Source organism: Pogoniulus pusillus, chromosome 9, assembly GCF_015220805.1.
Source record: "Pogoniulus pusillus isolate bPogPus1 chromosome 9, bPogPus1.pri, whole genome shotgun sequence".
NCBI lineage: Eukaryota > Metazoa > Chordata > Aves > Piciformes > Lybiidae > Pogoniulus > Pogoniulus pusillus.
This window is the reverse complement of record NC_087272.1, coordinates 7,098,771-7,121,909: the sequence shown is the minus strand read 5'-3', so window position 1 is coordinate 7,121,909 and position 23,139 is coordinate 7,098,771. Positions and strand designations below refer to the sequence as shown.

The window sequence follows — 23,139 nt, the reverse complement described above, 5'->3', positions numbered from 1 at the left end:
ATCTGCATTAATTTACAGAGTCACAGAATCAAACAGGTTGGAAAAGACCTTCAAGATCATTGAGTCTAACCTATCACCTAACACCTAATTAACTAAACCATGGCACTAATTGCCTAATCCAGTCTCTTTTTAAACACCTCCAGAGACAGTGACTCCACCTCTGCGGGCAGCCCATTCCAACGTCAATCACTCTCTCTGTGAAGGACTTCCTCCTAACATCCAGCCTAAACCTGCCTTGGCACAGCCTAAGACTGTGTCCTCTTCTTCTGTCACTGGTTACTTGGGAGAAGACACCAACCCCCACCTGGCTATAACCTCCTTTCAGGTAATTGTAGGGAGCAAACAGGTTGGAAAAGACCTTCAAGATCACCGAGTCCAACTTATCACCTAATACCTTCTAATTAAACCATGGCATTAATTGCCTAATCCAGTCTCTTTATAAACACCTCCAGGGATGGTGACTCCACCACCTCCCTGGGCAGCCCATTCCAACGTCGATCACTCTCTCTGTGAAGAACTTCCTCCTAACATCCAGCCTAAACCTGCCTTGGCACAGCTCAAGACTGTGTCCTCTTCTTCTGCCACTGGTTACTTGGGAGAAGAGACCAACCCCCAACCTGGCCATAACCTACTTTCAGGCAGTTGTAGAGACCAATAGTTCTCCCCTGAGCCTCCTCTTCTCCAGACACAGCATCACCTTTCACATACTGTAGTTGTTCCACTCCAGCAGTCACACAAATCTCCTGTCAGCCATAGGAGCAGATCTAGACATCATTTCCAACAGAAGCTTAAGCCTTCTCTGGCATTTTTTTTAGCCCCTCCATGTGTGCAGGCAAGTGACTATGTGTGTGTATATGTACATATGTTTCAACAGTAAACAGATCTTTATAGAGCACTGCTGTGCTAGTTTGAAGCAGGCCAGAATGTTTTGGTGAGAAAAAGTAGATAATTGGCTGTGAAAGGAAAACATTGGTGATGTCTCCTTCCCTCACAGTCTCACTGTATGGGAACAAGAACGTAAACATTAGATAACACTTTCTCCATTTTGTTTTCACTTTCTGGCTGGCTTCTGGACTCAGCTGCAGCTCCCTAACCTCACTGCCACTAACCTTGCTTCTTAACCTCTTGGCTCAACATTTTTTTCTTCCTAGGATTTGGGGTAAGGTTGAGAGGGGCAGGGGGAAGGTGCAGGGGTGGTTGAGAGCCCCTCCTGGGGACTCAGGTTTCTGGGAGGGGAGTTGTGCTTCTGTATTACTTTTACTTTGTATATTTCTGTACGTAACTGTATATATTGTAAATAGCTGCTTGTATATTGTGCTGCTGTAAATAAATAGCTTCATTCATATTCCCAAAGCCCGTCTGAGTTAGCTGGGGTTCTTTCTAAAGTGTGGGGGGCAGGATAACAGCCAAACCACCACAACTGCATAAAATAAAGCAGAAAAAAAACCATTGCTGGGTGTTCCGTCATCTTATCTTTTAAAGACACACTTTTTTTCCCCCCCTCCCTAAAGCTACACTGTAAAACATTACACCGTGGTCAGAAAAGCATCCTCAAGCAGGAAGAAAAACATTCAGGGCAAATACAAACTCCATGAAATGGAGAAGTTTTTGGCAGGAAAAAAAAAAAAGAATTAAAAATCAGTATGATCTTTTTAACAGAATTCTGTAGGAAGTCTTTCTAATAGGTGAGTGGAGCCTTCCTATAAGTGCAGGTGAGAGTTGTTAAAAGTTACATTCCTGGCAGCTTGGAAGGGGCTGCAAAGGGCACATCGCTGTGAGTCTCGGTGGACAGGCAGGAGAGCGCAGCGAGGCCTCTCCTCACAGCCTCTAAGATGAAAAGACCCAGACCTTTGCCTCCCTAATAAAGTTCCTGGAATAGAATTGCTGTAATTTCAAGCCACTGGGAAATCAAGGTCTAAAATAAAACCTCCTGCCTCTGGGTCCCAGAATACCTACTTCAGTTTCCTTTTCTTTCAACAAACTGCTTTTACTTCTTAATTGGCTCTTCACAGAGTTAAAATCCCACCAAAACCTGACCAAAAAAAACATCTCTAAGCCAGACTTACTAATGATTTGGAGGCTTCAGAGAACCATCTCACAAGTTCCTGTAAATGCATGGCATTATTATAGACAGGAGCACAGGTCAGGGGAAGCCAGGGAACTAACAAACTCCCCAGCTCAGAAGAATCATAGAATCAACCAGGTTGGAAGAGACCTCCAAGATCATCCAGTCCAACCTAGCACCCAGCCCTAACCAATCAACTAGACCATGGCACTAAGTGCCTCATCCAGGCTTTTCTTGAAGACCCCCAGGGACGGTGCCTCCACCACCTCCCCGGGCAGCCCATTCCAATGGGAAATCACTCTCTCTGTGAAGAACTTCTTCCTAATATCCAGCCTATACCTACCCTGGCACAACTTGAGACTGTGTCCCCTTGTTGATGCTGTTTAGGAAGGTGTTCAGAAGATAGAAGCAGGGTTAAGAAGAGAGAGGGAATGAAATAATGCAGCTGACAGCTTGTCAAATCATAGAATCAACCAGTTTGGAAGCGACCTCCAAGATCATCCAGTCTAACCTATCAACCAGCCTTATCCAATCAATTAGACCTAAGTGCCTCATTCAGGCTTTTCTTCAACACCTTCAGGAACGGCAACTCCACCACCTCCCTGGGCAGCCCATTCCAATAGCAAATCACTCTGTGAAGAACTTCCTCCTAATATCAAGTGGCTCATTCTAGGAAGGTTTGTTTCTAGTCCTTTTGTATTTAGATTAGCTTGCCTTTCTTCCAAGAAAACAATATGCTGTGTAATTTTAGGATTTGGGATGCTGGTTATTATTCAACATCCTCCTTTGGCTAATTGGCCCACTATAGATTTCCCCATGCAGTGGAAACTGACTTTGTGGTAGTTCCAGTTCAGCAGGCATAGGAATGGACAGAATGCATTTGTCAGTTATGTTTCATAGATCATCAAATCCAACTGTTCACTCAACACCACCATGCCCACTAAACCATGTCCTGAAGGGCCTTTTCTGCTGTTCCCCAGATACCTCTGTCTCAACCTAACTTTGCCATTGTCCTTAGTTTTTCCATCAGATCCAAGCCCACATATCTTGTCTCGTAGTTTTTAATGCTGTTGCCTTATTCTCTCTCCCAGCAGCCAAAACATTCATTCTGTTATCATCAGGAATTCCTCATCTAAGTGCAGCCACCTCAGTTCTTTGTTCCAGGAAATGGTAGGAACAAAAGCATACTCTTCTGCTGAGAATTTATGGTCAGGATGTTAAAGATGAGTTTCCTAATTTGAAAGGAACATTGGTAGGAAAATTTACAGGGGTGATTTGTGATGATTGGTCCATATGGGAAATTAGATAGTGCTAAGAACATTAAGCAAATACACATTGCTATTAATTTCTAATGTCATAGCAGCAATAATTGCTATTACTCAGGTAGCCTTTTCTCCCTGATTTCAAGGAGAGAATCTTGACAGCTGAGAGGTTGTCCTTTACTTCTGTGAGCAATATGCAACGTGAGCTGTACTTGGGGAATTAATATTCAGCCATCAGAGCCCTCTTAGGTTTCTAAAGTCAGGAACAGGGGAGCTGCGTCATGGGAAATGATGCACTTGGAGTCATGGGAGTAAACTGCACCTATTGGCTGGGGTAAAACACTACTGCTCGTAAGGCAAGACCCTGGAGAGAGGCAGTCACAATGTTGGGGGCTGGAAGGGACCTCAGAAGATCATCCAGTCTAACCCCAATGTCAGAGCAAAATCACTTACACCAGATCTCACAGGAATGCATCCAGCTGGGTTGTGACTATCTCCAGAGAGGGAGACTCCACAACCTCTCTGAGCGTCCTGTTCCAGCCTTGTTCACCCAGCAGAGCTCAGGCTGACCCAGTGCAGGGAGGACCAGCCTGGCCTTGTGCAAAGATAGGGAAGCTGCTGAAGTGAAGGGAAAAAGAGGAGCACATGGTGCTCTGCTACCAACCACTCAAAGAACAAACTTGAAAAGCTTAAGTGCAGTGGCTGGAGAGCAGCCAGGCAGAAAGGGATCTGGGGGTACTGCTGGATGAGCCAGCAGTGTGCCCAGGGGACCAAGAGTGCCAATGGCATCCTGGCCTGGATCAGGAACAGTGTGGCCAGTAGGACAAGGGAGGTTATTCTGCCCCTGTACTCAACACTGGTCAGACCACACCTTGAGTACTCTGTCCAGTTCTGGGCCACTCAATTCAAGAAAGATGCTGAGGTACTGGAAGGTGTCCAGAGAAGGGCAACAAGGCTGGTGAGGGGCCTGGAACACAAACCCTATGAGGAGGGACTGAAGGAGCTGTGGTTGTTTAGCCTGGAGAAGTGGAGGCTCAGGGGGGACCTCATTGCTGTCTACAACTACCTGAAGGGAGGTTGTAGCCAGGTGGGGGTTGGTCTCTTCTCCCAGACAACCAGCAACAGAACAAGGGGACACAGTCTCAAGTTGTGCCGGGGGAAGTCTAGGCTGGATGTTAGGAGGAAGTTGTTGCCAGAGAAAGTGATTGGCATTGGAATGGGCTGCCCAGGGAGGTGAAGGAGTCACCATCTCTGGAGGTGTTCAAGAGAAGCCTAGTTGATTGGCTAGGTATAAATCCTATGTAAGCCTTTATGCAGTTCAGACCTTGGTTTCATACATTTGTACAGCTGCCCAGGTTAAAATGTAAAGAAAAATGCTAGTCAGGAGATATTTTCCTATTAGAAGTGTAGGACAGTGCAGTGTTTTCTACTCTCCCAGCCCAAATGAGCAGATACAATTCTGCAACTAAGGACTCTCCATTGCATCCAGTTTGCCAAAAGGACTTGAAGCCTTTTTAGAGCAGCCTAGAGGAATGCCTAAGCACTACACTGTCATCTGGCTCCAGGTAACTGAAAATCCTTCTTTCTCTCTTGCTTATTAAAAATCCTCCTACTGTCAGAAGTTACAAGTGGTCCTAAAGAAAACTTCAAGGCACCTGACCTCTGAACAGAAGCTTTGATGCTTGCAATAGCATCCTGAAATCCGTCATGCAACTGCTTTTTAAATGAGCAACAAACACTCTGAAACGAAGTACATTTCAGGAATGCTTGGCTAATGAAACCATACACTACCCTAAAGGAATGCTGTTCCTGAAGTCCTGACAGCTTCTGAATTAAGTGTCTAAGCTCTGCCTGGTTCTCAAGAGACAAAAGTCTTTGTACCTGAGTAGGATTCACAGCTCAGTTATGGTTGTTGCCTTCAGAGAAGCTCTGGTTTGTGCAGTCAGCAAAGAAGGGTCAAATCTTTCAATGTGCCATGCAGTCATAAGATTTGCCTTTTTCACACAAGCTGACAGGACCACATCCCAAAGGATGTACTTCATGTCTGAATTTACTCTTATCTGTCTTTGCCATTTCTATAGTCTAGCAGATTCCAAAAGCATAATTATGGGCTTTTTTTCCTCCATCATTAAAAGTCTCACATAGTCTAAGTGCAACCTGTCTAGATTTTTTTCAGTTTGGAAGGAAATGTACTGTCTCCATTTGCTTGTGCAGAGTGGAGATATAAATCATAGGAAGATTTAAGTGACTTTTAGTCATTAGGCTTTAGACTAAAGAGAATGAATTTTTGAACAATTCCTCATCTCAAGCTAGCTTTAGCCTTTGATGTAGGGTCTCACAAGGAATTCTCCCATGTAACTAGTGTTAGGAGGAGAGGAAATGGGTTTAAGTTGTGCCAGAGCAGGTTTAGATTGAACATTAGGAAAAACTTCTTTACTGTGAGAGTGGTGAAGTGTTGGAACAGGCTGCCCAAGGAAGTGGTGGGGTTGCCATCCCTGGAGGTGTGCAAGAAGTGTGCAGATGTGGTGCTTCAGGATATGGTTTAGTGGTCATGGTAGCTGGGTTACAGTTGGACTCAATGGTCTTAAAAGACTCTTCCTATCTTTATGCTTCCATTACCCTAAGTGAGGGTTATGGCAGCATCTGAGAGCCCTGGTAATACATGTAGCAAGCAGCAATGAGTATTTTGTGGATGCCTTCAGATGAAGTTAAGGAAATATTAACATCTGTTCAGTGCTGACCACTGTTGCTAAGCCACTGCCACTAAACCACATCCCTCAGCATCACATCCAAGTGGTTTTCAAAAACCCTTCTCTTCTCCAGTTTGAGCAACCCCAGCTCCCTCAGCCTATTCTCCAGCCTATGCTCCAGCCCTTGAATTTTCCTTGTGACCCTCCTCTGGCCTCACTCCAACAGCTGTGTCCTTCTTACAATGGGAGAAGGGGAGAGGAGAGGATCACTAATCTTAAATAATATCTAATATTTAATACACCCCTTTTTGTGTAGTTATTTTCTTGGTAGGAGCAGCTTAGTACTGTTTGTCCTTTTAGTAAGCAGAGGAGTTGGTTGTGCATGGAGCTTGTTCATTGGTGGAGGTCAAGGGCAGCAGGATGACAGTGGCAGATACAGGAAACAGTTCAGCAGCTGAGTTCTGTGGTGCCACAGGAGTGTGTTTCCCAGGGCAAGATATTCCATTGCTCTTTTCACTTGCTTCCTGTGACAGGACAAGGAGCAATGGGTGTAAGTTGCAGCACAGGAGGTTCCACCTCAAGACAAGGGGGAACTTCTTTACTGCAACGGTCCCAGAGCACTGGCACAGGCTCCCCAGGGAGGTTGTGGAGTCTCCTTCTCTGGAGACTTTCAAGGCCTGTCTGGATGTGTTCCTCTGTGATCTGTGTTAGATAGGATTGTCCTGCTCTGGCAGGGGGGTTGGACTCGATCTCCTTGGGTCCCTTCCAACCCCTAACATCCTGTGATGCTACGAGCAATGTACTGATTTTCCCCTTCCTTTACCTGAAAAGCCATCCCCAGTAGAGAATATTCCTCAAGAAACTGCTGCAATTTTTTGCTCAAACACAAACTTCTCATCACCTCCTTTTCAGTGCTTTATCTCTGGCTTGCACTAGATAAGTAAATTTGTATCAGAGAAAGCCTGCAGGAAAAGCAAACAGTGGAAGGAAAACACTCCTTAGCCCACTTAAGGAGGAACCCAAGTACATGCAGGACAATGAGGAATTGCTATTTTTTGGATCAGAGAGCTTGAGGAGCAACTGGAAATACCATTAAAATCACCTCTGTGCTTCATGATCACTCTTGTTATTTGCATTGCAAAACAGCAAGTTTGACAGCTTATGGCAGCTCTGTACTCCTAACTTGTAGCTGCTGCAGTTGGGTTCCTTGCTAACGTGCTGCTTCCTTCCTGACCATCCCCAGACCACAAACTCCTTGTTTTGAATGATTAAAATTGCTCTGCAGAGGTGAAGCACCTTTTTAACTCAGGATTGCTCGAGAGCAAGCTGGCATGAAATGGTTCAGTAAGCACACATCACAGTACCAGCGCTTTGCTGTACCTCACACTCTCTTTCAGTACTGTCACTGCATTCTCCTCAGCTAAGCTGACCAGCTCTCAACGCAGAGTTGTGTGCAGATATTCTGTGTGCAAGCTTCCCTGCTCCCATACACACTGAAATATCTTTCTAGAGCAGTGAGCAAGAGTTTAAATTGATTTGCTCACACTTAGACCCCTCTGAGCCTCCTGTTCTATTATTTTTTTTAAACTAGATTAAAATCCAAGCAGCCTGCAAACTCTGCCTGCAAGCTCAAACAACACTTGCATACATTCAATTGAATTTCATCAACAGCTGGGGGGCAAATTCATCACCAGTATTATGCTTCCTTTCCATTCCCTTCATTGCTCCTCTAGTGCTTAATGAAGCAATGATGACTGCACACACTGTGAAAGAGAGAGCAGATAAGTGTGACAGAAGGAAGAAGCTTAAGCAGAGCTTGATGGACTCTGTGGTCTTCTATGTCTCCCTGCCTCAGAATGCAAATATCCCTCTCAAGCAAGGAGCTTAAGAGAGCTGACCTAGGTTAGACAGGAAGGCCAAAAGCCACTGGCGCCACCATTTGCTAGACTCTGATAAGAAGGTAAGTTGATGGAAGCAAAGAGAAGAGCAGTTTCACCCCTAGAAAACCAGACCCACCAGTGGCAGCACTGGAAGATGGTGGTGACTTGTGGGGAGTGTGAATGGGAGGGGAAGGAGTTTTGAATCATGAGTTAAACTGGGATTTGAACCAGCCAGATTTTAAATATCTGGAAGCTGCTACCCACCTGCTCCTTTTCCAAAGCCATGCAGAACATGGCTCTGCTTGTAGGGTCTGAAGAGGCTGTGCCTTTAGCCCACCTGCTGCTGAAGCATCCTACATGCCCTGCAGGTTATTTTTCTTCTTTCCTCTCCTTACTACTGACATACTGATTCCTGGCAAGGGCACCCATCCCACCCAGAGGTACACAGAGTGTCCTAGAAGCACCGTGACATCTAGCTCCACAAAAACCCAGTCTCTGCTCTAAGGAAGCTGAACTCAAATCAGCAAGACCCACTGGGCAATATTAACTGCTAAGCTTTACCTAAACTCCCAAATGTTGCATCCAATAAATTACTCTGAATTTCTTCAACGATGTGCTAGTTTGAAGCAGACTGGAATGTTTTGGTGAGAAGAACTAGATTACAGGCTGTGGAAAGAAAACAGTGGTGATGTCTACTTTGCTCATAGGGTTCCTGAGATGTATAGGAACAAGAAATAAAACATTAGATAATCACTCTCGCTGGGGCTGCTGGCTGAGCTGCATCTCTCTAACCTCTCTCTCCATTTTGAGCTAACCCACTTTGCTTCCTAACCCTCTGGCTGAACCTCTATTCTTCCCTGGGACTGGGGTAAGGTTGAGAGGGGTAGGGGGAAGGTGAAGGGGCAGTTGAGAGCCCCTCCTGGGGACTCAGGTTTCTGGGAGGGCTGTTGTGTTTCTGTATTACCTTTTCCCTTGTATATTTATGTCTATAACTGTATATACTGTAAATATCTGCTTGTATATTGTGCTAGCTGTAAATATAAGCTTCATTCATATTTCCAGAGCTGGCTGAGCCTAGTCTGGGTGATTTCTAAAGTGTGGGGGGGCAGGGAACACCCAAACCATCACAAATGAGCAGCTAAGAGTAGGAGTGACAGCAGTAGGGAGGAGTTTCACATCAAAACAAGAAATTGCACTTACTGTTATTAATTTTTTTAAAGGTATCTTTTTTAGACCATGGAATTACTAATCAGATAACACATTGTCAGATATATCATAGTGCTCAACTGAGAGGCATGGGTGTTGCATGAAAGGAGGGTCCATTGGCAGTAGATTTCCTAGCTATAAGAGCAGTTAATCAATTCTCTTATTAGATGGAGGTAACTCGGGGGTTTAGTGCTGCCATAGGTGGGGGCAAAGTTGCAGCCAGCTGCTTGAGTTTAAATGCAACTAAAATGGTAGATTTCAGATTTCAAGTATACCTATACTGTGCAGCCTAGTTCTTTTAGCAATAACATTTAATATTTCCATCAAATCTGCTACTCAATTCCCTTAACCTTCAGCCCTATGCTTGTTTGGGTGCTCCTGGCAGTGTGGCTCAGCATTTAAAAGGCCCTCAGCAATAAACCACCTCTTGTTGCTAATTTCTAAGTGGCTGTTTACATCAAGCTGTCAGTGCCCTTCTGAATGATTAAATCCCATCCCAGGGGAGCCTGTGAAGTGGTTCATGGTAATTCTGCAAACAACCAAGGTGCCCAGCTCAAATTCTCCAATGCCACCAGGGTCCCAGTTCAAGCTCTCCAATGCCACCAATGTTATCCTCCACAGCATCATTTTACAGGGACAGACAGGCATGTATTTCAGCCTACCAGAGTGTTTTAAGGTGTGAAATACATTGCACTAGAACACAGATACACATATATTTCAGCCTACCACAGTATTTTGAGGTGTGAAATACATTGTACTAGAAGGATGTGAAGGATGAAGTGACAAAGTTGAGCCATTTGCCCAAGGTCAGAGGACAACCTGGGTACATGAGCACCAGCCTGCTAGAACCAATCTTTCACAGGTTCTAATAGCTCACACAAGTTCATCCCCCAGAAAGGCTTTATTCACATTTAAAGGAGTGCTTCCCAAGGTGGCACTGTTCACACATGAGGCCTCCACAGCACTCAGGCCAAAGAGACAGGAATTCTGGTGGCACAGTAGTTATTAAACTGTTTGGGTCTGGGCCTGCCAGAGTGCTAAGCTGTGTAACCTCCAGCAGCGTAAGCAAACCTTGCCTCTTGCTTGAGGCCTTGGCAGCTGTGCAGTCCCACAGCGAGCAGCAGAATGGCAAAACTCACAGATAAAATGAGCTGCCATTCCAGTGCCAGCCTGGCTGAGGAGATGGATGCTCCTGTCTCCAGAGAAGCTGCTCTGCAGCATGCAGAACAACCTGGGCCGTCACAACAGACCTCTCTTCAAGGAAAATCTCTTGCACCCCCAGAGGGTGCATCCTCTCCACCTCATGGAATGGACCAAAAAAAGCTTCATTTTAAAGGCCAATTCCCCCTCTATAATAAAATCCCATCCAGAAGACAAGTCCCTTTTCCCATTCATAGTGAGCAACAGCCCAGCAGCAGACAGAAGCCATTAGACAGCTATTATATTTAACTGCTGGGCAATCACTGATTGCACACAGAAAATAAACTCTAATATCAGGAAAGTACCTACCAACAGAAGGAAATGTCACCATTGTGGTGTCTAGACCTTGCCAGGATGCCCTAAATCAGATTGCAAATGCAGGTCAGCACTATGAAGTCTTGCTAAAGTGGTGGCTTGCCATTAAAGGGACTGAAGCAGCAGTCAGTGCCACACTGCTCTCAGCACAGCTGTGCTTAGTTACAAGCTGTTTGGGGATTGCCATCAGAAAGGCAGCTTGAAAGACTCAAGAGCAGAACAAGAGTGCCACAACTTCAGTAACAGACTTCTTACTCTGTCCTTGTCACAGGCACATAGAAAATAAACCAAAAGCCCAAGGATTTGCCTCATTCTAGCCCTTGCGAAATTAGAACCTCCTCTGCAAGGGATCTTTGCAGAACTGTAAAATGGTTTAAGTAGGAAAGGACCTCAAAGCTCATCCAGTTCCAACCTCCCACCATAGGCAGGGACACCTCCCACTAGAACAGGTTGCTCAAGGCCTCATCCAACCCGGCCTTGAACATCTCCAGGGAGGAAGCATCCACAACCTTCCTGGGCAACCTGTGCCAGTGTATCACCACTCCCACTGTAAATAACTTCTTCCTAACATCTAGTTTAAATCTCCCCTCTGCCAGGTTAAACACATTACTCCTTGTCCTGTCATTACAAGACCTTGTAAGAAGTCCCTTCACAGCCTTCCTCCAGATACTGGAAGGCCACTCCAAGGTCTCCTCGAAGCCTTCTCTCCTCCAGGCTCAAGAGCCCCAACTCTCATAGCCTGTCCTCATAGCAGAGGTGCTCCAGACCCCTGGTCATTTTGGTGGCCCTCCTCTGGACATGCTCCAACAGTTCCATGTCCTTCTTGTGCTGGGGACTCCAGAATTGTACACTGTATTCCAGGTGGGGTCTCACAAGAGTAGAATAAAAGGGCAAAATCACCTCCCTTGGCCTGCTGGCACACAGAAGGGAGCTACTACCACCACCACACCTTCATGTAGATTGCCACCCTTCCTCCCCATTGACCTGATTTCTATAGCCAGCTACTGCAGGAGCAATCCTGGCTTCCAGCTCCCCATCCTTAAATCTAACAAAGGGTACCTGAAAGAGGCAAGGTGGCCCTAGGACAACATAGGTGAGAATAGCTGCTGTAAGAAGCATTAATAAAGGCAGCTATTCCATAGTGTTCCTGAGCTTCTAACAGTGCAGACAACCTCTGTTCTGTGCCACCAGTGGTGCTGCCACAAAAAGCAATGCTAGCAGTGGTTTCCCAGGTACTGCCACTGAAGTACAGCATGGTGTGAGGATGGCTGCTGAAATGCTGGCATCATGCTGCATGGCTCATCAGCAACTGGTGGCTGGTGAGACCATCTGCACACAGTGTGGCAGTGAATGAAAATTCATAATAGTCACCTGCAGGCAGGGACATTTCTGCAGGGAATTTGTCTTGTAAGCCTGCTCCACAAGACTTTGCTCCAGTAGCCAACAACATAATACAAAAATTTCAAACCATTGTGGGGAATTAATAGGTACTGGAAATGGCCAAGTCTTTTATTATTACAGAACCAGCAGTAACAGCTGCTCCCCCTCTCAAACCGAAGCATAAAGATACTGAGCAGTAGCTAGTGCTCAGAAAGCACAGCCACAAGTCAGCCTGGAGCCACAGAGAGCCCTTTCACAGGGTTTGGATGGTCAATGGGAGGCAGAAACCCACTTACTAGCTTAATTAATTTTTCAATCACCATAACCATGCAAAATTGCACCTCAGTACAAGCCCGAAGTCATACTGGGTTGTTTCTGTGTACAGCATGTCTTTTTGTAAAGTACAGTACTTGAGGACCATCCTGTTGTGCTCAGTGGTCTACAGAAACACAGACTAGAAGCAGCCAAAAAAAGCAGTGGTACCTGTCAGAGGAGCTGCTTACTCCAGCACAGCAAGTTAGAGGTTGGAAGGGACCTCCAGAGATCATCAAGTCCAACCCCCCTGCCAAAAGCAGCAGCATCTAGGGTAGCCTGCACAGAAACACATCCAGGTGGGTTTTGAAAGTCTCCAGAGAAGGAGACTCCACAACCTCCCTGAGCAGCCTGTTCCAGTGCTACGTCACCCTCACTGCAAAGAAGTTTCTCCTCATGTTGAGGTGAAACCTTCTACGTTGCAGTTTGTATCCATCATTCCTTGTCTTACTGCTGCTGACCAGTGAAAAAGAGATTGGCCCCATCCACTTGACACCCACCCCTCAGGTATTTATACACATTGATGAGATCTCCTCTCAGTCTTCTCAAGACTAAGCAGGTCCAGCTCTCTCAGTCCTGTCCCCCCTACCCAGGGGAGATGCTCAAGTCCCTCACTCATCTTCATGGATATCTGTTGGGCTCTCTCCAGCAGATATCTGCCTCTCATTAACTGGGAAGTCCAAAACTGAACACAGTATTCCAAGTCTGGTCTCACCAGGGCAGACTAGAGGGGGAGAAGAACCTCTCTAGACCTATTGGACACACTTTTCCCAGTGCACCCCAGGATGCCATTGGCTCTTTCAGCCACAAGGGCACGTTGCTGGCCCATGCAGAACTTGCTGTCCACTGAGACTCCAAGGTCTTTCTCCACGGAGCTGCTTTCCAGTAGGTCAGCCTCCAACCTGTACAGGTGGCAGTTGTTATTCTTCCTCAGATGCTAGACCCTGCACTTCTCCTTATCAAAGTTCATAAGGTTTGCCTCCATGAAGCTCTCCAGCCTGCCCAGGCCTTACAGTCTAATGGGGTATCAGCCACCCTCCCCTCAGTTTTGTACCAGTGAACTTGCTAAGGGTACACTCAATGCCCTCATCCATGTCAGTAATAAAGATACTGGACAAAAGTGGACCCACTACTGATCCCTGGGGAACACCACAGGCCTCCAAGTTGACTCTGTGCCATTGATCACAACTGTCTGAACGCTTTAGTCATGCCAGTTTTCAATCCACCTCACAGACCAGTCAGCTATGCCACTTCTCATGAGCTTTTCTATGAGGATGTTCACAGACTCATAAAATGTCAGGGGGCAGAAGGGACCTCAAAAGCTCATCCAGTCCAACCTCCCTGCCAGAGGAGGATCACCAATACCAGATCACACAGGAATGCATCCAGGCATGTTCTCAATATCTCCAGAGAGGGAGACTCCACAACTTCCCTGGGCAGCCTGTTCCAGTGTTCTGTCACCCTCACAGGGAAAAAATTCCTCCTCATGTTTACATGAAACTTGCTATGCCTCAACTTCCACCCATTGCCCCTTGTCCTGTCATCAGGCATCACTGAGCAGAGCCTGGCTCCAGCCTCCTGGCATTCACCCTGCACATACTTATAAACATTGATAAGGTCACCTCTCACTCTCCTCTTCTCCAAGCTAAAGAATCCCAGCTCACTCAGTCTCTCCTTGCAAGAGATGATTCCCTTAATCATCTTTGTGGCTCTGTGCTGGACACTCTCAAGCAGCTCTATGTTATGTGAGACAGTATTAAAAGCCTTGCTGAAGTCAAGGCATATGACATCCACTGCTCCTCCTTTGCCTACCCATTTGGTCATGGTTTCATTGAAGTGCACTTGTATGTCAGCAAGATGTGCCTCTACAAATGACTAAATGAGCAGTGCTGCTGTAAGATACTGCTGCTCTTTCTCTTTCAGTTTATGGGCCTTGTTGTCCTGTAATGCCACTCTGAACAGGTGGATTAATAAATGAAATTCTACAGCATTTTGACTCTACTCCAGTCAGCAACTCACAGCATCTTACTTCCTATGTGTGAATCAGTCTGCAAAATGTACTGTACATTAAGAAAGAAAAACTATACAAGAATGAAAGAAAAAATAGAGCAGGCTGTATGAAGTATGCCAGTGGTTTATAAATTCCCCTCCCACAATCACTTAACTGTTTTCCATCAGCTTTCAAAATTATGAGTGCACTGAAGAGCCATGCAGACCTACAGCCAGGAAGCACCTGAGAAGAGGGCTGTTTATCCACCTCTCACCTTCCCTCTGCAATACCTGAACAACCAGCAGAGACACATGAAGGGTGCAATTCCCCAGTTCCTCCTTTCACACACAGAACAACATTGTTTGGTTTTGTTCCTGCCTGCTGCAAACTGTGGCAGAGCAGGTCCATCACTGTGGTTTTATCACTTGGCACAGCATCTGTTCATGCCACAGCTCATCTTCAGCAGTGGAGGCTGAGCAGTAATGAAAAGCTATGCCTATGTTCATGGCATACAGGGTATTGCAGAAACACCAGCAGATTAAATGATGGTTAAAAAAATAAACCAATGTACTCACAGAAGTGGAGCCTGAAGGGAAGAGACTGAACTGCCTCAGCAGGGTGAAGGAAAACTGCCTGTACAAGAGGGTCCACACCTCTGAGGCGCCGTGCAGTACTAATGACCTCCTCTGCTTGGGAGATGTCAGTGTTCAGCATCTTGCCATGACATCTGTATGGGAAGAAAAAACACTGTCAGGCTCTAAACTGTTCAAACCTTCTTTGTTGACAAACATGCTGTTGAAAATAAGGAAAAACAAGGGGAACACTCTTTCCACCACATGTATCCAAGCTGTGCACTGTGACAGAGGTAAAACTAAACAAACCACCACCCCCCAAAAAAACCCAAATAACAACAACCCAAAATGAATCTTTTAAGTCCTGAACATCTTTACTACAGCACAAGTTGCCAGTCTCTGTGAGACTTGCAATCTACATCATTAATTCTAAGATCTGGAAGACAAAAGCACTCTCTGTGAGGCCTTGCCTTGGCTCTGGTGAGTCCTGAAAAGGGAGCAAGAAGAAAATCCCTGAACACCCACAAGCATGTTCTGGGTGATTGTTGAATGGCAGCCAAGTTACAGAAAAATAGGTCCCCTGGTTAAATCAGTCATCTCTTTGCTGCTGCTTATGTAAGCTCCCAAGTTGCTTCCTTTCAGATATAGGAGGTACTTGGTTTCAGCCCATGCCAAAAACTATGAGCAGCAACTATGTGCATCTCTTCCTAATATCCCAGCAATGCTCAGGTTTCCTTTAAGAACTCCAGGCAGAGTCTGCACAGCCTTGTGCAATTTGCTAGCAAAGATGCAGCTTAACATGGCTCAGAAAGCCTATGCTGGTAGCACTGCAGCATGCATTGGGGTAGGTCTGGTCCCTCTAGAATAAGCTTTCTCTTCCAACCTGGTTGATTCTATGATTCTATTACACTCTAAGTCACAAGCAAACACCATGCTATGACTCCAAGCACAAATACTATTTTACAGAATGTTCACACACAGAGACACAGCTGGAGCAGCAAATCCCACCCCACCAGGGCTGCATTTCATAATCTGATAGTGGTAATTTATGTAGCATGTTCTGGGACAGGGCTTAAGGTCACATGGATTAATTTAGGGTACAAAGCTTATTGAAAGAATGCTGGGTGCTTGTCCTGAGGAAGAAGGAAGGCTGAACTGATGTAGTGTCTAGAGAGCTACCCTGGAATGCGTGATCTAGAGAAAGAGTAAAGCTACCTTTCCTTTGGAGTTAGCTCCAAGAGAAAGATCAAGACTGCAGAAAAAGACAGTAAAGTTGCCCAAGAAGGCAGGATCTAGGAGTGTATAGCCATGAGTTAGGAAGGAGTTCTCCTGCCATTATCAGCCATAGGGCAGTGCCACACATACACTTGTCTCAAAGACGAATACAGGTAAAAGGATGAAGTGAAGCAATTCAGTCCCTGCTTGGGTTTTAATCTCAATAGTAAAGCAATTCACTCGACATTCCTAGGACACAATTTTCTGTCCTGGCTGTGTTTACAGTGGAAGTTGATATTAAGATATTATTTTCTTTTACTCTTTTCCTTGGCAGCCTCTCCTAAGGGTAGCCAGTTTTCTTTGCCCACTTCCCAAATTCTGCTACACCACACTCAAGTACTGTTATTGGCATTCAAAGGGAAACATTTCCATTCTTTCCTAACCACTTGTTTAATCTCATCCTCCATCTTCTTCACAGAAAGCTGAAGACAGAATTAGAAGTAATTACACTTCTCAAAGAATCAAGTCTGTCAGGATCTGGGAGTTGGACTGGATGATCTTTCCAGGTCCCTTCCAGCCCCTAATTTTCTGTGATCCTGTGATTTGCTAATAGCCTCCCCTCAACCCTTTCCATGGTATGAAAAGGGAAACTGATGCTGCAGTGACAGCAACAAATTTCTACCAGTATAAGCAGGGGAAAGTGAGAGACAGTGGAATTTGATCAGCCACTACAGCCATCTCCTAAAATACTCAGATGTATTCAATCTGAGTTGAAACATACCTCTGTCTGAATGAAAGCAACAGAAGCCTCTACTCTCCTCCTCTTGCAGCACCAGCATGCCCCTTCTTAGAAGCCAGGAGGCCTTTCTTAGAAAGAACCTGACTTTTTTTTCCATCCCCTACTCTCCAAGCTCCTCTCCACATGTTATACAAATATGGTAAGGATAAGGATAACACTTCTAGTAGCAGCAATCCTTAAGCCATGAATCTACTCACAGACCTCCAATATCTGATCTCGTACTGCTGCATTCAAGAACTGCAGGAGAATGAAATTACTGTGTGATGCTTCATATTAGCACAGCAGAAAATTTCTGGTGTGCAGTTATGTAAGCTCTCTCACTCAGACAGCTCCCCATCTTCACACTGTCTCCCTCTTTGTTCAAATAAAGGCCCTAAGTTGCACTGCAACTTGGGTTTTTGATACTGCAAAGTTTAAATACAGCTTATTTTGACCTTAACAAGAGGTGCTTTGGCAGCTAGCTGCAACAACAGTATGTAAAAATGTCTCTAATCTGGAAGAGGATAGATTTAGAATGGATATTAGGGAAAAAATATTTCCAGTGAGGGTGGTGAGACACTGCAACATGTTGCTCAGGGAAGCTGTGGATAACCCTTCCCTGAAATTGTTCAAGGCCAGGCTGGATAAGACCTTGAGTTACCTGGTCTAGTGGGAGGTGTCCCTGCCCATGACAAGAGTGTTAGAACTACATGATCTTTAAGGTCTCTTCCAACCCAAATCCTTCTGTGATTCTATAACTGATGCAAATCCCATACCCAGTGTGCTGGTTTGAGCCTAGCTAGAAAGTTTTGGTGAGAACTAGATTATAGGCTGTGAAAAGAAAACAAAGGTGATGTCTACCTCATCATAGGCTTGCTGAGAAGTATAAAAACAAAAATCAAAACACAGATAACCAACTTCTTCTGCTGGGGAACTGGCTGAGCTGCATTTCTTTCTAGCCTCTCTGCCATTTCTTTGACTAATGCACTTTGCTTCCTAAACCCCAGTTCAAACCTCCATTCTTCCTTGGAGTAAGGATGAGAGGGGTAGGGTGAAAGGACAGCTGGGAGCCCCTCCTGGGGACTCAGGTTTCTGGGAGGGCTGCTGTGTTTCTGTATTACCTTTTACCTTGTAAATTTCTGTATATACTGTAAATATCTGCTTGTATATTGTGCTAGCTGTAAATATAAGCTTCATTCATATTTCCACAGCTGGCTTAGTCTAGTCTGGGTGATTTCCAAAGTGTGGAAGAGGTGGGTAACACCCAAACCATCACACCCAGTAATCAGACATAATCTCTGGGTAGTTTGCCCAATGAAGGACAAGTTACTTCTGTTCTAGTTATATCTCCCCCAGAAGTGATTGCAAGATCCTCTGCAAATGTAATTTCAGCAGAACTGGGAATTACACTTGAACATGAAGGCTGAAAAGCAGCAAAAGTTGCTCACATACACAAATTGTTACATTTGCCATGCTATTTTGAAACATTTCTCCTTCACATTATTCATTAATGGCAACAGAACTGGGTTGCATGAGAGATGACTACAGAATGTGTGACATTCATTGACAGTAATGACAGGTTGAAACAGCAGTAGAAAAAAGAAATACATGGCATCTTGACAGCTTAGCCACACAGGCATACACCAGAAGAAAATGTCAGTTGATGGTGATCACTAAAGCAGTTAGAAACTGCCATGATGCTATTTGATAATAATAATAAAAATCAATTCATACAGAACTGTCACTTCCAAAAGCCAGCCCATTATGAGGGTCAAAGAGGATTTGTGAAAGAGCAAGACTGTTTCAGACTTGCATTTAATAAAGTCACAAATCCTTTGAAACATGTGGTTGGGCTCAGGCTTTAAAAAGCAGCTATCAAGGAAGATGACCAAGTTTACCTCCCACACACACCCCAAAACAATAAAAATCAACAAGATCAACTGCAAAGAAGAACTTGCTTTGGCTTGCTTGTTTTTCTACTAGTGAGGGAGACTGAAATATGAACACTATTCTTATTCAGAAAATCTGTTTCTGCCAATAATTAAAAGAACTGTTCTGGTGTCTTGATACTCATTTCTGCATGTTCACTGGGTCACCTGAGCATAGTTCTGGAACCTAAGACCTGATCAATAATCTCAGTCCTACGCTGATTTCTTCTGCAGGAAGACATAGAATCAACCAAGTTGGAAGAGACCTCCAAGATCAGCCAGTCCAACCTAGCACCCAGCCCTAGCCAGTCAACTAGACCATGGCACTAAGTGCCTCAGCCAGGCTTTCCTTGAACACCTCCAGGGATGGTGACTCCACCTCTCTGGGCAGCCCATTCCAATGCCAATCACTCTCTCTGGCAACAACATCCAGCCTAGACCTCCCCTGGTGCAATTTGAGACTGTGTCCCCTTGTTCTGTCCCCTGGGAGAAGAGACAACCCCCCACTTGGCTACAACCTCCCTTCAGGTAGTTGTAGACAGCAATGAGGTCTCCCCTGAGCCTCCTCTTCTCCAGGCTAAACACCCCCAGCTGCCTCAGCCTCTCCTCAGAGGGTTTGTGTTCCAGGCCGTTCCACTGGCAGGTGAAGCCTATTCCAGTGATTCTTTTAATTAGTGTTTGTGAGGGGCTCCAAAGGCAAGCACTCAGGTGGAGAGCCATTAGCAGCAGCATCTTTCATCTGACATGCATGTTTAGCACACTAGAAATTACACAACAACACTGTTGCAGCTGACCCAAAAGGCAAGATTGAAGATGGATGCTCCCCAGCCTCTTTCTCTCACTAATTAATTGCCATCTGCTCTGCTCTCAAGCAGACAGCCAGCAGTGAGCTACACATACTAACCTCAATGCCACCATACCTGTATGATTAGAAACCTAAAACCACCACAAGGACAAGCAAGATTTAACTTGAAGAGAGGCTTTATTCTGCATTTTAAGTATCAAGCAGACTGATCAGAAACAACCCAAGGTCCACAGTGAATCAATGATGACATACCAGCCAAGCAAAGGACTTGGCAGTGCTCATTTATGGTGCAAATAACTCCAGAGACTCAGGCAGCAGCTAACAGTCTAACGGGAGTAAAGTTTCACACCTCTCTCATTTACATTTGTAGCTACACCTGTTGAGGATAACCCAAGAGCTAAACACCACAAGGAACTGGGATACTCTAACACCACACATAACCCAGTGAATAAAACCCAAGACTGCCACTGGTGCTGCATTAACTGGTGTCCTCTGTCAAGAACCTCTAGAACTTGCCACTGCTAGATAGGTCAGATCATTTGGTACTAACAAGCTTCAGGTGTGCATAACTCTCCCCCCCTACACACACCATACTTCCTTATTTCTGTGCTCAGACAGAGAGACTTCACACAAGTTGCACCTTCCCAATGTTCTTCTAGCCCTTCCCAGACAAGTACCTTGTTAAAACAATTCCTGAAGTTTGTTCTCATTAAGTTACCAGGAGAAACACTCATCAAAATGCAGCCCTACAAGCAAACACTCGTAGGAAGACTCCAAGGGCAAATGAAGTGGTCATGTAGAAAAGTTTCAAACACATTTTACTCTCCATGCACTTTAGGAGTACCCCCTACATGATCAGACATGCTTTGTGCCCAAAGAAGCCTGTGACAGAGCACTGATACCACCTGTGCCTGGTTTCCTGCGATTAGAATTTCATCTAGGTACACAAAGGCAGCTGGACATTGACAAGTGACAGATAAGAATTTCTGCTATTTTATTTACCCAAGGATTGCATAGTAAATCCTGCTATTTTTCTACTCATATAGTGGCTGCTTCATAGCCAGATCACATACTCCAGCACAAAAAGCAACTTCTGTTGCCCAGGGACAAAATAAGGCAGATGGCTACATGGCATTAACAGCAGGACATGAAACTCTATAGCAACAGTAGGATAAAACCTTTACATTCTTAACACGTGTAAGACTTGACAGAGTTAGACTCCACACCTCTCTGCAACCAGGATTCCCTAGCTAGCATAAAGTGGCATCATTTGTAAGTCAAGAGTCTGCCAGGAAAGGCAGCTGCAACTGTTTCACATTCTATGTTTCCAGGTCTAACAGCAACTTGCACTGTGAGCCACGAAGACCTTTCAGCAAGTAACTTTCTTAAAACTATCTTGCTATCATTTATAGTTAATCAGCAATAAATAGAAGTGCTCTAGCCAGGAAAAAAAAGTAAATGAGAATGTTTACTAGAATGCTACCCTACCACAGTCAACTTCCCTGAGTTTATCCTGGTTTTCCCATTTTTTCTTTGTTTGGATTACACTTATATGTAATGTAAATGCTAAAGCCTAGGACAAAGTTTATTGCAAGTTTTTGTTGTTTTTAACAGCTCCTTTCCTTGCCACACCAAGGAGAGAACTTTCAATGCAGTTAGCGATGCCAAAGGCATACACATGGAAAACATCACCAGTGTGTCCCAGAAACAGATATGGTATGGCTTAAACAGGTATGAATCACACAGGTTGTGCAGAGAGAGGGTCAAGTGTCAGAAATGAGCTGACTTCCACCCAAAAACCCTCAGCTCGTTCCACCCTGAGGCTATGCTTTCACTGCTGAATAGCATTCTTTAAAACAACTCTATCAGGTTTTTTTAAGCTACTTTAAAAGCCCTTGTTAACAAGAGCATCAAGAGCAGGCTACACCAGCTTTAGTTAGATGGAGCCTCTGAGTATATGGCAGGGTAGTAGCAGGACTTGATACGTCTTCAAAGGCTACACTTACCATTAACAGAAACGTCCTGAAATCTGCCCGAGTCCTTTACAGCAATCAGGGGAAATCCTGCAGAGAGCACTAAAGGCTTGGTCTTTGACAAGATCCCTGCTTCTTCAAGCTGTTTGGTAACCTCCTCTCTTCCCTGCTGGTGTCCCAAGACAAGTTGCTCGAATCATAGATCCTTCTCAGACTTAGACGAAAGCACGTCTGAAGCACCGAGCAGAGCCTGATCTCCTCCCCAGCCCAAGGCTCTCCCACATGACCTCATCAGCAGTCACTCCAGGTGCACCCAATAAACCCCAGCCACACAGCCTAGATTGCCATTAATCCTCCTCAGCTGCTGCTTTCAGTCATCACCAGGCAGTTCAGTGTTATACTGAAACAAGGGAGAGAGAGCAAGAATGCTCTTTTCTGAAAACATTAAAATAAGGGAGAAGCTTCTTTCTCCTCTACTAATATTTGCTTGTATAAAGTACATCAGCTCAGAGGTGCTAATGCTCAAGTCAGGTTCCCTGGGCCTTACAAAATTCTCTGAATGCTGCTTCATTTCCTGAAGACTGAACTAAGGAATTGTGTCTTATCTTAAGCACAGCAAAGGGGATTTCAACTGAATCAGCATCATTTATTACGCTCATTATTAAACTATCAGCAAATGAATTTGCAATGTTTTACTTCATGTATTCTAATGACTTGCTTTAGCCCAGCTGCAAAACCTCCATTTGCTTCCATGCAAGTACTGTCTGACCACCAGCAAGAAAGCAACCAGACAGGAGAGGACGAATTTGTCATTGCAAGAAAGTGGAAACTTCCATTAAAAATAAACCCAAGAGACTTGATTTGAAACTGATTATGCTAAAGGTGTTCTCCTTCACATGCTTGCTCTTGATAAGTCTCCTCTCTTCCCCACCACACTCCTATCCAGACGGATACTCAAATGTCTAGGTTTCCTGTGCTCCTGTATCACACTTGGCATGAGAGGGCTCTGGTTAAAGAGAAACTTCCAGTAAAACAAGCCTTGCTTTGTACTGTGCCTCTCCTCCACTCCCAACACTACACTTGGATCAAAGATGACAACTACACGTGGTGACCGCTTTGTACGGTAAGTTGTCACAGTGATGAACATCCAAGCCAGCTATATGGGAGAGAAAACCTAGGGATGTTTTAGTACTGCACTGAAGACAGTGTTTGAAAATTACCTTGCATCTGCTACCAGGTACAGCCAGTCTTTAATGTCACAAACCCACCCTTCTCAGTTAACCATATAATCTTTAAGTCACAGTGCTGGCTCTGTGCTCCCAGGTTCTCTGACTACACGATGAGAAAAGATCTGAGTGTCAGAGGACCAAGTTCTGATTTAGGGAACAATACACCAGATGTGAGTGTGTTCAAATCATCCATTTGCCAACTCATTTCCTCATACTCATTTGCCAACTCATTTGCCATACTCATTTGCCAACTCATTTGCCATACTCATTTGCCAACTCATTTCCTCATACTTCAGTGGAAATCCTAACTGTCATTGCAAAATTATTCTAAGAATTAGG

The 23,139-nt window shown here is 44.9% G+C and overlaps 1 long non-coding RNA gene across 1 annotated transcript in view; it reads right to left on the bottom strand.

Moving 5' to 3' along the window:
* LOC135178000 (uncharacterized) overlaps positions 1–21,825 on the bottom strand; it is a 99,807-nt gene extending 77,982 nt beyond the window's left edge. Inside the window, exons 1-2 of the long non-coding RNA XR_010303307.1 lie at positions 21,605–21,825; positions 14,876–15,027 (exon numbers count right to left, since the gene is read on the bottom strand). This is a non-coding gene — a long non-coding RNA (uncharacterized LOC135178000). The remainder of the gene's footprint in view (positions 1–14,875; positions 15,028–21,604) is intronic.
* Positions 21,826–23,139: the final 1,314 nt, after the last annotated feature.